Here is a 16,037-nt window from a genome sequence, read left to right as displayed (position 1 = left end):
GCTCCTGGCTGGCACTCTGCGCTGCTCCCTCTCTATCAGAGGCAGCAGTGCAGGTTTGCAGGGGGCATCCTGGGAATAGGGCCGGAGCTCACTGGCTGCCGTCCCCACCCCCCGGGACTATAGAATAGTTGACTAACCAATAAGAATTCATGAGGTTGATCGACTGTTCAGTTAACCGATATTTAACATCCCTAGTTCAGACAGCTTTATAGAAACACACGTTAATAGCTGGAAAAACATGACATTTCTGAGATAACCTGGAAAGATTTTTTTCAGGGAGAATTTTAAGCAAAGTTTTAAATAAAACTTTCCCTCAACATACCATTCCTCTGCTTTAAAGGCATTGCAAGCGAAGGCCTGAAATGTGTTCATGCTGTACCAGAGTGAAGTGAAGCAAATCCTGCTGTCATGTCATGCACATCCCACCACTGGCTGTGAGGCTGGGAAAGGATTTTGGCCTGCCTCTCTATTAGTATTTATTATGTTTAGCTCAGAACTAAGAAAACAGTTAGGTGCCTTTTACTAATACTTTGGTGCTGTGAAAATGACCTCTTCAAGATGCCTGCCTGCTGCTGAGAGAGCCTGAATATTTTTCACAGGGCTCTGTACACGCACTGGCTATGCCTGATGGATTATAGGATTTCATGCTCATGGCGAAGGAATATTACTCATTTCTAAAAATGTCAAAACCTAGCTGGTAATTTTGCAGGGACCAGGGCACTGAGTGTACTTGCTGATATTGGTCCCAGAAGGGCACAACTCTCCAATTTAATTAACATTTAAATGCTTAATGAAAAGCGTATATGATGTTCCAAATAGAGCACCCTGTGCCTTCACTCCCCTGTGATGAGGAAGTGCTGTGCCTGCTTTGATAAGTATAGAATTAGCATGGCTGTGCTGTCAGGCTTTTGGATTTGAGGATGGATGACAGCTGCTGAGTTCCTTCATCACCATTTGCCTTCTCCTTTGTCTTAGGCCTCCATTGTGTTCATTCACACATACTGTGTGTGTCTCCCGCCATGTGGAGTAGCCTTATTGTGTATCTCCATCATTTTTTCTATCACCCTTCAAATGGTATCTGAAATCACTGGGGTTTTCCCCTCCCTGTGTAGGTTACTTAATTGTTTTCTATCTGCTCCATATTTTTTATTTAATCCTGTCTGCATCTCTGAGTAGCTTTAGGTAAAACCCTCCTGGGAGTTACAGCTGAGTGGTCAGTGCCACTAGGGCACCTGTATCAAGGACCTAACGAAATTACTGAAGGGCCAAAGATTTTTTTTGACGTTATGGAGCAGATTGACTGCTGCTAATATAAGTTCACAACAAAGAAGTTTTGTGAATGTGTGTCAGTCCAGCCCAGTTTAAAAACAACATTCATACTTCAGATCCTGAAGGGCTATCATGCTTCTGGAATACTACAACTCTGACTGAGGCATTTGTGGGAATTGCTCGGAGATGTATGCTGCTCTAATGGAGTGGAGTTCTGGAGGTCTGTGCATGGATGATGATCTCTGTTGTTTTATGCTCCCCGTGCTGTGTGTTTCAGTTGTGTCTGAATTGGTAAGGAAGGACAGGCAAACTACCTGAGTTTCATCAGCCAGCAATGCCAGTGGAAAGCCATGAGCAATTCAGATGTCCTTGTTGCAGGAGTGTTGGTAGATCAGTTTGTCCTGCCAATATCTCTGTAACGTTGAGTAGGAAGGGTAACCTAGTGGCTGCAGAAAAAAGCACTTCTACACTGACTTAATTAGCCTCATTAAAACAATATATGTACCTCTGCCTGTGTAACTTACTCCAATTTATCTGGTGAAATGGGTTTTACCCATGATAGCTTAAGTCCTAATCTGTTAGGCTGCAAGTGTAGACATACTCTATTTCAGAATAGGGCTGCAAATGTAGGCATTCGGAATTGAAAATTAAGCCTGAGATTTAAATATCCTGCGCTTGATTTGCATTTTCCCGGCCGGGCCCTTTTTTTTTTTTTTTTAATTTATAAGCCTGGAATACCTGCCTGCGTCTAAACGCGGCAGTGAAATGGGGGTTTGAAATAAAGCCATATTTCGAACTATCTGTTGTTCCTCCTGCAATGAGGTTTAACAGGTAGTTTGAAATAGGGTTTTATTTTGAACGCCTGTTTCACTGCTGCGTGTAGATGCGGGCAGTTATTCCGGGCTTGTAAATTTCAAAAACGGCGCCCGGCTGGGAAGATGCAAATCAAGCACGGGATATTTAAATCCTGGGCTTGATTTGCAATTCCGAAAGGCTGCAAGTGTAGACATACCCTTAAAGACTAAGGGTATGTCTACACGGCAAAGTTATTTTGGAATAATGGCTGTTGTTCCCAAATAACTACGTGAGCGTTTACACAGCCATTCCGTTATTTCTAAATGACTTTGAAATAACGGTTGGCTTATTCAGAAATCTGTAAACTTCATTCTACAAAGAATAATGCCTATTCCGAAATAGCTATTTTGAAATAAGACGTGTGTAGATGTTCCACGGCTGCTATTTCAAAATAGCCCCTCACCGGGGTCATTTAAAAGTTATTCCTACCCAGTGCCTCCTGGGGCGCTAAATCGAGGTAGCATATCTACATTAGGGAAGCCTGCCTCTGACTAATTTTGAGGATTCCCTGCAGTGTAGATGTGCTATTTTGAAATAAGTTATTTTGGAGTAGCTTATTTTGAAATTGATGTGCAGTGTAGACATAGCCTAAGGTGCCACAGGACTCGTTTTTGCTGCAGAAAGGCAGCCCAAAGGAAGAGGTAGAGGAGATGGGTCTGTGATCAGGAACACAGTCCAAGTAATAGCATTCTCACCACTTTATATAGCATAATTGAGAGACTGGGCTTTTCCTGTTCAGTATGTAGGGTGTGTAGGAGAAGGATAGGGTGGTGGATACACTTTTTAATTAGAAAATGTTAATCCCAATGTGTTACTTGATATCCTGTGGTCTGAAGTTCCCATTTTCAAAGAAATGAAGTCTTGAAGAGTGAATGCAGCTTTCTCAAACTTAAGCACTATAAAATGAACTAAGATATAAATTTCACTGTCACTGGGGAAGATTGCCTTTCTGTAGGCTATAAATAATCTACCACTGCAGTGGGAGGGGTGGCCAGATTAGATTTATGTCCTTCCATTATTTCCATCTTTACTCTGTGTGTGTTTCACCATAGACAGATCGTGGAAAAAAAAAACCCTTGGAAAAACCCCCACCTTCCCCTGGGTATACAGTTTGAGCAGCTTTTTGGAAGTCTTATTTTCCTGCTCTGGTTAGAGCAGTAATTTAAAGCAGAAAGAGGAGCTGGTATAAATGGTAATGGAAAGTTTGTGCATGAGGTTTGGATGCTGAGGCTGTGCAACAGTCTTGTGGCTTTCACTACCAATTTTACTCCTTGAGAGAATAGTGTTCACAGTGCTTCTGAAGTATTTGGAGTCTCTTCAATGGGGAAAGAGTTGTGGATTGATCTTTTTTGGTTTTAAAACTCTGGTCATCGGCTAAAGTCCATCATTCAGACGCAAAGGCTGGGGAATTAAGAGAATATTTATTCACCATACTTGATGAATAGTCAAATGTATTATGTGAGTAAATCTTCATGCACTATATATGGAGGATCAATAAACAAGAAATATATCCCAAGTTCTTGAATTGACATTGTAGTAAAAAACTGCAGTATCACTTCAGCTCATCATTTTGATGTATTGTGACTGAAGCTTTACAAGAAGCATTTAACATTTTTAGTACCTGTAGTGCAGTATACTTAGCTAAAAACTTTCACATCCAAAATCCTTAGTGCAAAAGGTTGATGTTGAAACTAGTTGTCTGTCCACCACAAAATCTTGACCACTAAAATACACTTACTATTATACTAAAATTGTAGTATGAACAAAACTAGAAAACTTAATTATTGGAAGAATAAAACTGGTAAAACTCCATATTTCATTTTTATACCTTTTAATTGAATCTTTGCTATAATTGGGATGCTTGAAAAAATCTAGTTGTGACAGTTTGTAAATGTATCCAACAAAACATCATGTTCTAATATGTCTTTTTTTCTGTGGCATGTATATGGCTCTTCAGACTTTAACATTCATTAAAGCAGTGGAAAAAAAGTCTTTTTGCACTTAACATTTAATGTGCTGTGTCTAATAGGCCAGACACAGGTCTAGTATAAAAAGGAATGTATCTGCTTTGAAATTCATTTGTAAACTACCCCACTGAGTGTTGGTTCTTGAATTTGGTTATAGAAAGGGAACAGGGAAACTAGAAGGGATATCTGTGTGTGGTGTCAGTACAATGTTTCTTAAATCTGTAGCTTTGGAGGTGTTTATGATCTTTGCACAGCACAAGAGATTATAACCCAGGCTCTAATGATGGCTCATTTTCTTAATTTAAGGAGAACATTTAACCCATTCAGTTCAGTATTTTTGTCTGCACCTTCTCCCTGGCCTGGCCAGACACCTACCTCCACCCACCCTGCTTCTGCATCCACCATTGCTCCGGCACCCTCCTTTCCTTGCTCCCTCCACCTGACCAGACACCCTACCTCCCACCCAGACCTTGCAACCTCTCTCCCTCCTTCACCACACCCCTCTCCTAGATCCTGCACCCTATCCTGATCCCATTACTAGCAGCCCTTTCTTGCACACTGGACCCTTCATTTTTGTCCCTACCCCAGAGCCTAAGGGGGTCCATAAAATACACTCTCTCCAGAACCCCAGAAAACTAAAATTGGCCTGTGGAAAACCCTGAACCTCAGTCCTTCCTGTCCTTGTTCCTTGCCTCATGGGACAGGAGCAACAGTGTCTCAGTTGGGGGCCACATTGGGAGGGTTGGAGGTTTTTGAAGGAGTCTTTTTGCTTCTCACTTGTGTGGTCCCCAACTGATTTTTCTGTGGGTCACTGGCCCCTGTCCCAAAAAAAGGGTTCCCCACACCTGCCATAAATAAAGAAAACATTGAAACCTTTTGTGTTGGACATCATTTTAAATACAATAAAATACAAATTTAGGTTTGATAAACTAACATGAGAAAGTTACAATGCTTAGTCTGTTTAATAATTTTAATTAAACCATTCTCCGTAGGTGCAGCTGGTTCAGAAAATATGGTCACCGTACCCAGCCTTGCCCCTTCCCTTTCTCCCCCTCCCAGCACTCAAATCCGTAAATAGAAGTGAATAAGTTAAATCTTGACACGCCACTTCTGAAAGGTTGCTGACCCCTGGTGTAGGTGGTGTCTACATTAAAGTGCTACAGTGGAACAGTTGTGCCACTGTAGTATTTTAAGTGTAGACTAGGGATGTAAAGAGTTAACCAGTCATCCTTAGTGGGTAATGCTTACCAGTTAACTGGTGGTCTGACCATTCTGGAGCAGTCCCCTGCCTGGGGGCGGGGGGGGGGGGAGGAGGGAGCAGTTAAACATAACATTTAACTAGTTAACTTTTTTAATGGGATTTTACAATTGTAGTGTAAACCAGTGTTCCCCCTCAACTGCAGGGCAGCACAGTTTCACAGCCCCGCCCAGTCAGTGTCTCAGGGCTCCCTGCTCAGAGCTGACTGACTTGATTAATTACCTGTGAAGCTGTGCTGCCCTTCAGTGTAGAGGGAACACTGGTATAGACAAGCCCTCAACCTTTCCCCTCTTCTGTCAAATTTGGAGCTGACTGCTAGGAAGTCCTTGCAAGTCACTTTTAATGTGGGCAGAGCTCATGCGGCGCTCTCTCTCTCTCTCTCTCTCTCTCTCACACACACATACACTAAAGGTGAAATAGTGGAGGAGTTGGAAGGGTCTATAGTCTTCTTGTCTCCTGCCTTGCTTGCCTTATTACTGTCAGTTGCCTGATGCAGGAGAGACACTGATCCTGTGGTGTTTTCCTCAAACTTAAAAATGGCTTTTTTTGGTGAGACTCATGCAACAGTAATATGGAATTGCCAAGAGAATATCTGTCCTCACTGTATTTCCCAGATGTAGAGTCTGCTTTTGACTCTTTTGGAGCCAGTGGAGACTTGGAAAATAAATCAGCACTGATGGTTGATTAAAGATTTTCAGAGCATTGAGGGGTGGAAAGGGAATATTCAACTTCTCCCAATGCAGGGTTGCTGATTTCCCGTTGTATCCCCTAATCCCTCTTCCCTCTCAAAATTCCATGGTCATCACAGCTATCTCTCCAGGAGCTGCTTTAACATCTGTTGTCCTGCTGGGTGCCAACTGAAGTATTTTATATTGTCTAGTGTTACCCAACGTGCATAGTAAATGATCTTATTTTGTCCCCCTTTTGTGTTCTGAAATACTCCTTTAGTGGAGTTTCTGTGGTTTCTCATAGTTTTGAGCAGGAAGTAGCAGAAGCAGATGAGCTGAAGCTGTTCCCAAGAGCAGCTCATATTTTGCAAACATAACGTGCTATCTTAGAGCGATCTACCAAAAATGTGTAAATGAAATACTGGCTTTGTCATAGGGCCCAATTTTACGCCATGAAAAATAGTAGTTCAGGAAATAACTGACAGGCCTCAGACTCCAGGCCTGCACTGAAAAGTTGGGTGTGGAAAATCCACACCGTTTAGCACAGTTTGTCTGGTGTTGACAAGCGCTGGATCAACAGAACAATTCTTCTGTCAACCTCACTCTGGCCAGTCAGGGAGGTGGATTACCGACAGTGATGGGTGAACTCCCCCTTTCACTGTTGTGAGCCTCCGAAGTGAAGTGCTACCACAGTGCAGCTGGAGCACTCCACCCTGCGCTGTTGCAGTCTTTCAAGTGTAAGCATAACTTTAGATTCAGTTCCTCCTTGCTGTTTTTACAGCTTACTTGTTATAGAATGATCATTTGGAGAAGCCCTAGAATGCTGAGAGAGCTGAGTTCATGATGCTTTGATTAATGGGTTTAAAAGCACAGTACTAAATACACTTGGGTATTGTGTATCATAACTGTGTCTCAGTGCTGAACAAATTTTTGTGTTCATCAGAGCTAGTATTTTGCAGCTTAATGGACTTTGGTAACAACAGATACCAGCAGAGGAAACTGCAAGCCGTCCATAACTTGTGACTTTTTTTCTAGCAGGAGTTTTTTGCTAGGTTATAACACTGTCCCCTTATGTGTTTGTGAGATCTCAGAAGTGTAACTGAGAAATAGTACTGACCATATCCATACTTTAAAGTATGGGAAAGGCATCCCAAACATAAAACTCAATTTGGCAACGCGTCTGTTGAGTTCTAGGAATGCTGCATAGTTTCTGATGACCTAAGTGGGACTTTTTAGTACCATGTATAGCTGGCACCTTGAAACTTACAGGCTACCTAAAATCTGCACCTGTTTGCTCCTTAGCCAGCCCCCAGTATGCATAAGCATCTGATTTAAAAAGCCTATTGAAAGGAGTGTTTACATCGACTTCAGTGGGCTTTGAATCGGGCTCTGATAGCCAACCAGTGCATGCATGCCCTGATTTATTATTTTTTGGTGTTCAGCTTTTTTATCATTTTCCTTGTAGTTTGAAGGCAGGTGAATATAACAAGTATTAATTGGCAGTGGGAAGGAATATATTTTCATGTCACTACCCAATGGTGCTTAGTTCTGACTTGATTTTTAGCATTTCCCAATTTTTAATAGGCGCTGCCTACAGTAAATTAACTTTTGTGTAGCTAATTATTGGACTTTGCTTCTGAATACTTTCCAAGCCATTGCAACAATACCTACAATATGCTACCTGATGCACAAACTTGTGTGATTTTACCCATTGTGTTTATTGTTTAGAGGGGCCGGTGTTCATTTGAAAACCTCATCTGTGTAGTCTTGAAACTGTTTGGTAGCAAAAGTAGACTTTGAGCCCATTACGATCAGGTACCTGAGATCTGAGATGCTCAATGTGCTTTTGATAGGGAATTGCTACACTAAGATGTCCTTTCAAACCATTTTATTTTGGTACTGGGGGACAGTGGTTGCTACATTCCAACCCACATAGGGTGTCTGTTCGGTCATCTGAAGTGAGGCTTCTTTATTTGTGATTTGGTTGAGAGACACTGATTTAGATAGTGGTTCAAGTATCCTTAGGGGTACTCAAGAGAAGTCTGGATGGGGGTATGTCAATACAACTGAAATTTGGAGAAAACTGAATTTTTGTTTTAAGTTTTATAGCGCTTTATTATTTTTGTACTTTTTACACCCAAAAATTTCATCGCCCTCCCGGTTACGATTAAGTTGTTTAAACAAATGTGTTGTAATGATAGAAAAAAATTGTGTGTCTGAAAAGAGTAGGTACTGGGGGTACTTATAATTTTGTTTTGTTTTTTTTAAAAGGGGTACTTGATATTTAAAAAAAAAAAAAAAAAAAAGGTTGAGAAACATTGGTTTAAATCATGTCCGAAAGCTGGGTAGATGAGTGTTCCAGGGGGAGGATCTGTTAGCAGAACTGCCTTGTAAAATAAGCCTTTTATATTTCCATAACTCAGTTTGAAACTAGATTAGCCCTTTGAGTGTATCGTCTAGACCAGGGGTGGGCAATAATTTTAAAAAGGGGACCACTTCAGAAATTCCTGAAGTAGCCCCGGGCCACCCCAGAAGGGGCGAGGCCTCAGGTGGAAGGGGCGGGGCCAGGAGACTTATTGTGCTTTTCCCCCCACCCCCTGATTGGCCTGGGGTGGGGGAGCGCAAGAAGTCTTCCCCCTTCATCCCCCGCCCAGTTCCCTAGAGAGAAATACCAGCTGTTTAAAAACAGCTGGCATTCCCTCTAGGCACCTAGCAGGAGGAGACCTTGCATGCTCTTCCTGCCCCAGGCCAATCAGGACCTGGGGGCGGGGGAGCATGCTGTGGCTAGACACACAGTCAGCTGTTTTAAAATACCTGGACGTGTCTCTCTAGCTGCTGCACGGCACTGGCAGGGTGGGGAAAGGATGCTCCCCACCAGAGACATGCGGCAGCTAGAGATAAAAGTCAGCTGTTTTAAACAACTGGTGCATCTCCCTAGTTACCGCATGCTCTTGTGGGGACAAGAAGTCTTCGCGTGCTCCACTGCCCCCAGACCCTGATTGGTCTGGGGATAAGGGAGCAGCAGGGTGGCTGCAGGCTGGATGCACTGGCTTCCAGATCCAGCCCGCGGAGGGCCCTTTTCCCACCCCTGGGCTAGACTCATGATGCATTGGAAGTATGTACTTTCACTGTACTGGACTAGTAAAGGATTGTGTTCCTTTTACAGCTTTTTTCGTAATGAGCTGTGCACTATTGCAGTGACTGTGTGGAAGGAAAGGTGTTAGAAACTATATAGCAGTAATAGACATCTCCGGAAGAACCTCTTGAGTTCTCAAAAGGATCTGGCTTTGTTCTGCCCTTTTGCTCTTGTGTTGGAGGCTTGGGTTACAATGGCTGCTCATCTGAGGAAGTGGGTTTTGCCCAAGAAAATTCATGATACTATATATATATTTGTTAGTCTCTAAGATGCTGCAGGGCTACTTGTTGTTTTTTTTAATGGCTAATGGGTGGATGTTAACTTCAGTGGTGAGTATTTTTCTCACCCTGCTTGAGACCTGTGGCGCTTGGCTGTTTTAACAGTGTATAGCACGGAATTCTATGCTCTTGCAGTGTTTTTAGTCTTGGTATTCCTTAAAGGATATAAGACAACCAAGTGAACCAATCTTTCTTGTAAACCTGGTTTATCCAGAAGCAGTTCGGTCTTACGTTGTAAATGCTTATGAGGAGTAGGAGTAGGGGTGGAGCTGTTTCCACCCAGCCTCTGTGTAGGAACTGCTATTCAGTGTTCTGTCCATCTGGCACAACCAGATGTGAATTAGATTTTGCTTGTGTTTTAGAGGAGAGCCAGCTAGAGACTTACACCAGCATTTCTAATCTTAGGCTAAGAAGTAATTGCTTGTATTTTGGAGTTCCAGACTTAATGGGTGGATCAATAATGGAAAGGAAATAAAAAGGAAGGTAAGAGTTACTTTCCTCTACCAACAATCTTATTTCAAATGTGCTTGTGAACCAGAGAGTCACCTATATTTAATTCACACTCTTGGGTTTTTAAGGTGTGAGTGGGAATTCAAAATGTTTTCTTGAGAAAGGGGAAAGCTTTCTTTATTTTTGTCCATTCCCAATGATGCAAATTCTCAGTTTGCTAGAAGTCTGTCTGTAGATTCTGTAGGGAGAGTAGATAAGGTGCTTATGTATTTCTGAAGTCTGACTGAATGTTCTTTCTCTATGATAAATCTGGCATGTATGTTATTCATCATTTCTCTTTACTGCAAAAGAGCTAATTCTGTGCAATATACTTTATAATCAAAACTCCACTTCATTTGTTTGTAGAATTGCAGTATGTAAGTCATTCTTAATTTTTCAAAGTGTCAATTTTGCCTTGGTTTGTTACTGGGGTGTGCGTGCACATACACATGCATGTCCATGCTATTAGCTAATGGAAATATTGTCTGGAAAAAGTAATTGGGCCGTGTCATTTTAAAAGCACAAGTGACCATCCGTTCATATCAAGATGAATGTCATGTTGTTGCAATAGATGAATTAAAATGGTTGGGAGTCTGTCAGGTAATGGATACTGTGTTTAATAAGACCACATGCTATCAAAACCTAAGTGATTAGCTGGGGTTTCATTACTGTGGTCTTTTACAGTCAGCTGCAAGGTTCAATAGAGGACTTTACATGACTGCTAAGAGAATCAACTATGCTTTGTTCTGTTGAAGTGTTTTACATGCACGCTGGTGCTGCTTGGGAAAGACTTCAGTCCTCTCAGCGGCAAGCTACCATAAATGTCTATGAGTGGCAAATGCATTTGCCATTGTGGCTCTCTCTTACAGTTGAGGACATACATAAATTTGTGTCTGCACAATAGAAATTTCAAAGTGAAGTGAGCAGCACTCTGCAGTATGCCACTGTACCCGATGTCTGAGACCAGATTGTGCTACCTTTAATGTATATCAGAATGTGGCTTTTGAATGGTGTATCTGTCACTGTACTCTCCGCTCTCCCTTAATTTATCCTCAGAGGTGGATATTTCATGTATTTAAAGTTCCTGTGTAGAAGAAATCTGTAGTAGCTTGAGAGAGCAACACCCACTATACTCAGTCACTTCAGAGTATTGTCAGAGGTTGTCCGAGTGAAAATGGAACAGCAGTGTTCATTTTTAATAACATGTGAGCATAGGCCTTGGGGTTACTTAAAACAAAATTTTGTTTACTATATGCATTTCATCTAGGTGCTTTCGGGTCTATCACCTTAGTATTTATGTGCCTTAATCATCCATCAAGAAATTAAGAGAGTGTTGCTAATTATGCAGGCTATTGCTGCAGCTGTTTCGTTTACCTGCCCCAGCTACTGCTGCTGAAGGAACAAGATGTTTTCATGACACGCCTTATTATCGTTTTCCCAGGCTTTTAACTGATGAGGACCTTGAACTCTCTGGTCCCTGAAGACTAATTCCTTGTTTAAGAAAGTGTTACTTGCTCTTTTTTTAATGCAAACGTTGTTCCTACACCTTTCCTAGCTTAACTCCCAGTTAGTTTGTGGAATCCTCTTTGTTCTAGTTAACTTGCTTAATTGTAATGCTGTAAATGCCTGAGTCCTAAAGGTGGTCTTGAATGCTGGCGGAATGCACGTGTGAGTTACCCCTCTAGTGCAGTAATGTACTTGGCTAGTGTGTGCAGGTCTTGCCTTCAGCTGCTCCTGCTGAAAGAACACTTGTACCATTGCAGCTTATTTTGTACTTGCTGAATGTGTTTTAGACAGAATTGCATGGCCATTTCGTGGAGACTTTTTCAGTTCAAGTCCAATCTGGGTAGCATTCTTCTATAGCATTCAGTGATGGTAGAAGGGAGAAAGCGGGAAGTAGCATTGAGATGTCTCCATCTGTTCACTCAGGAGACACTTCTTCCCAGCGTTGGGAAGCTCTGGGTTTTTTGGGTTTTTTTTTTTCCCCAGCAAACTATGTATTTTCTGAGAAGTCAGCATGATGCCTTTTTTAAAGCACCGTTTTCAGACAGCCATCTGAGATGCCAGTGTGAATCAGGCAAATGGCCATGCCAGTGTGAATCAGGCAATTTTTAACTGTCAAAATTGACCAAGTAAACTTTTCTTCATGCTCCATTCTAAATTGGACTAGTAACCAGGTCTAATTCCAAAAGCAGAATTTCTCCAGCAATACAACACTCCTCTAGAGCTGTGCCTTCACCTACTGTAGTTCTAACTTAACCCAACACATCGTGGCAGGTTTGTGGAAAGGGAGAAATACTGAGTGCAACTCAATGATGAATAAAGAAATTGTATACAGAATCAGCCTCAAGATAATTCAATGGTTTTTCAACCTATCCCTAGACAAACAAGGATCCTAATTTTGGGAGAATTCCTTAGGAAAAGTTGGTCAACTTGCTTTTGTTTTGCTGTGCTCCTGATTATGTAAAGGGAACTCCTGACTTTATTATCCCTAACTTAATGGACTCAATTGTGATGAAGGATGGTTGGAACACTATCTACTTAATAGTCAATGAAGGTTCAGACAGCTCTTTGTGTAGATTCCTATGTCAGGAAGGATACTATCAATTGACTTTGATTCTTATCTGCTTCGTTTTAACCATCCAATCTTCAGATACTTACTGATTCCCTCTACCCTCTGCTCCCTGTCTCCCATCCCTTTCTTTTTTTTCCTCCCCTCCCCCCCATTTATTTTGGGTCTGCATATCCCAAACTCAAAACTCCGGTCATCTGAATCATAGAATACTAGGACTGGAAGGGACCTCGAGAGGTCATCTAGTCCAGTCCCCTGCCCTCCTGGCAGGACCAAATATTGTCTAGACCATCCCTGATAGACATTTATCTAACCTACTCTTAAATATCTCCAGAGATGGAGATTCCACAACCTCCCTGGGCAATTTATTCCAGTGTTGAACCACCCTGACAGTTAGGAACTTTTTCCTAATGTCTAACCTAAACCTCCCTTGCTGCAGTTTAAGCCCATTGCTTCTTGTTCATCTTGGCCTCTGAGGACAGAACAAGTTTTCTCCCTCCTCCTTATGACTCCCTTTTAGATACCTGAAAACTGCTATCATGTCCCCCCTGAATCTTCTCTTTTCTAAACTAAACGAACCCAGTTCCTTCAGCCTTCCTTCATAGGTCATGTTCTCTAGATCGTTAATCATTCTTGTTGCTCTTCTCTGGACCCTTTCCAATTTCTCCACATCTTTCTTGAAATGCGGTGCCCAGAACTGGACACGATACTCCAGTTTAGGCCTAACTAGCATAGAGTAGAGCGGAAGAATAATTTCTCTTGTCTTGCTCACAACACACCTGTTAATGCATCCCAGAATCATGTTTGCTTTTTTTGGAACAGCATCATACTGCTGATTCATATTCAGCTTGTGGTCCACTATAACCCCTAGATTCCTTTCTGCCATATTCCTTCCTAGACAGTTGCTTCCCATTCCGTATGTGTGAAACTGATTGTCCCTTCCTAAGTGGAGCACTTTGCATTTGTCTTTATTAAACTTCATCCTGTTTACCTCAGACCATTTCACCAATTTGTCCAGATCATTTTGAATTATGACCCTATCCTTCTCCCAGCTTGGTATCATCTGCAAACTTAATAAGCGTACTTTCTATGCCACTATCTAAATCGTTGATGAAGATATTGAAGAGCTGATCCCAAAACAAACCCCTGTGGAACCCTACTTGTTTTACCTTTCCAGCAGGATTGTGAACCATTGATAACTACTCTCTGAGTACGGTTATCCAGTCAGTTGTGCACCCACCTTATAGTAGCCCCATCTAAGTTGTATTTGCCTAGTTTATTGATAAGAATACCATGCGAGACCGTATCAAATGCCTTACTAAAGTCTAGGTATACCACATCCACCGCTTTTCCCTTATCCACAAGACTCATTATCCTATCAAAGAAAGCTATCAGATTGGTTTGATATGATTTGTTCTTTACAAATCCATGCTGGTTGTTCCCTATCACCTTGCCACCTTCCAAGTGTTTATAGATGATTTCTTTTATTACCTGCTCCATTATCTTCACTGGCACAGAAGTTAAACTAACTGGTCTGTAGTTTCCTGGGTTGTTCTTATTTCCCTTTTTATAAATGGGCACTATATTTGTCCTTTTCCAGTGTTCTGGAATCTCTCCCGTCTCCCATGATTTTCCAAAGATGATAGCTAGAGGCTCAGATACCTCCTCTATCAGCTCCTTGAGTATTCTAGGATGCATTTCATCAGGCCCTGGTGACTTGCAGGCATCTAACTTTTCTAGGTGATTTTTAACTTGTTCTTTTTTTATTTTATCTTCTAAACCTACCCCCTTCCCACTAGCATTCACTATGTTAGGCATTCCTTCAAACTTCTTGGAGAAGACCTAAACAAAGAAGTCATTAAGCATCTCTGCCATTTCCAAGTTTCCTGTTACTGTTTCTCCCTCCTTGCTGACCAGTGGGCCTACCCTGTCCTTGGTCTTCCTCTTGCTTCTAATGTATTTATAAACAGTCCTCTTGTTTCCCTTTATTCCCGTAGCTAGTTTGAGCTCATTTTATGCCTTTGCCATTCTAATCTTGCCCCTGCATTTCTGTGTTGTTTGCCTATATTCATCCTTTGTAATTTGTCCTACTTTCCATTTTTTTTATATGACTCCTTTTTTATTTTTAGATCATGCAAGATCTCGTGGTTAAGCCAAGGCGGTCTTTTGCCATATTTTCTATCTTTCCGACACAGTGGAATTGCTTGCTTTTGGGCCCTTAATAACGTCCCTTTGAAAAACTGCCAGCTCTCCTCAGCTGTTTTTCACCTCAGTCTTGATTCCCCTGGGAATCTCTGAGTTTACCAAAATCCGCCTTCCTGAAATCCATTGTCTCTATTTTGCTGTTCTCCCTTCTACCCTTCCTTAGAATTGTGAAATCTATGATTTCATGATCACTTTCACCCAACCTGCCTTCCACTTTCAAATTCTCAACCAGTTCCTCCCTATTTGTTAGGATCAAATCTAGAACAGCTTCCCCCCGGTAGCTTTTTCAACCTTCTGAAATAAAAAATTGTTTCCAATGCAGTCCAAGAATTTATTGGATAATCTGTGCCCTGCTGTGTTATTTTCCCAACATATATTTGGATACTTGAAGTCCCCCATCACCACCAAATCTTGGGCTTTGGATGATATTGTTAGTTGTTTAAAAAAAGCCTCATCCACTACTTCCACCTGGGTAGGTGGCCTATAGTAGACTCCTAGCATGACATCACCCTTGTTTTTAATCCCTTTTAGCTTAACTCAAAGACTCTCAACACTTCTGTCTCCTATGTCCATCTCCACCTCACTCCAGGTGTGTTCATTTTTAATAACACCTCCTCCCTTTTTTCCGTCTATCCTTCCTAAGTAAGCTGTACCCTTCCGTACAAACATTCCAATCATGTGTATTATCCCACCAAGTTTCTATTACTCATACTTCTCGCATTTGTATATAGGCATCTAAGATACTGACTTGGCCTTCCTCCCAGTTTTGCCCTGATCCTTTTTTCTCTCTGCCATTATAGCCCATGCTCTCTCCCATTTCCATTGAAGAAGTGGGTTGTGCCCTTGAAAGCTCATGATACCCTCTACATGTTTTGTTAGTCTATAAAGTGCTACCAGACCATTTGTTGGTTTTTTTTCCTGTACAGGCTAACTCGGCTACCCCCTGAAGCTTCTGTTTGAAAGGCAGTTCTTTTTCCTCCATCCCACCTCTTCAAACTGCAGGAAGATTTTGCCGCAGGGTAGCAAATACCTGTTTAAAAACTTTATGGGAGAAGTTTAGTTTGCCTTCCTTTTACTGTCTCACCCACCTTTTCTCTTTGATATCCTGAGACCACATAGCTACAACTTTGTAAGCAATGGAAAGTCCTGGAGGTCAACTAGCCTGCTCATCTGTAGGAGGGAAGACTGTTCAGGGGCTCTGATGTCTGCAATTCAGAACTCTATATAGAAGAAAGTGACAAGTCCTTTTTCCATCCACCCAATTCTATAAGATGTGCAGTTTAGATAAGAAATTGCTGCACATGCAAGTATATCTAAGCCTTTTGACTTGTGCAGAACTT

General features: G+C 41.7%; 1 protein-coding gene across 8 annotated transcripts in view; it reads left to right on the top strand.

Moving 5' to 3' along the window:
* LOC102457209 (uncharacterized) overlaps window positions 1–16,037 on the top strand; it is a 160,003-nt gene that overhangs the window by 14,324 nt on the left and 129,642 nt on the right. Inside the window, exon 1 of one of the 8 annotated variants that reach the window (XM_075928300.1) lies at window positions 8,902–9,914. The exons of the other annotated variants lie outside the window; for them this stretch is intronic. The gene's annotated coding sequence lies outside the window, so the exon portion shown is untranslated. Of the gene's footprint in view, window positions 1–8,901; window positions 9,915–16,037 lie in introns of those variants that run through there. 8 annotated transcript variants of the gene reach the window in all.

The sequence above is a fragment of the Pelodiscus sinensis genome, chromosome 4, assembly GCF_049634645.1.
Source record: "Pelodiscus sinensis isolate JC-2024 chromosome 4, ASM4963464v1, whole genome shotgun sequence".
Classification (NCBI taxonomy): domain Eukaryota; kingdom Metazoa; phylum Chordata; order Testudines; family Trionychidae; genus Pelodiscus; species Pelodiscus sinensis.
This window is presented reverse-complemented; position numbering and strand designations above follow the sequence as displayed.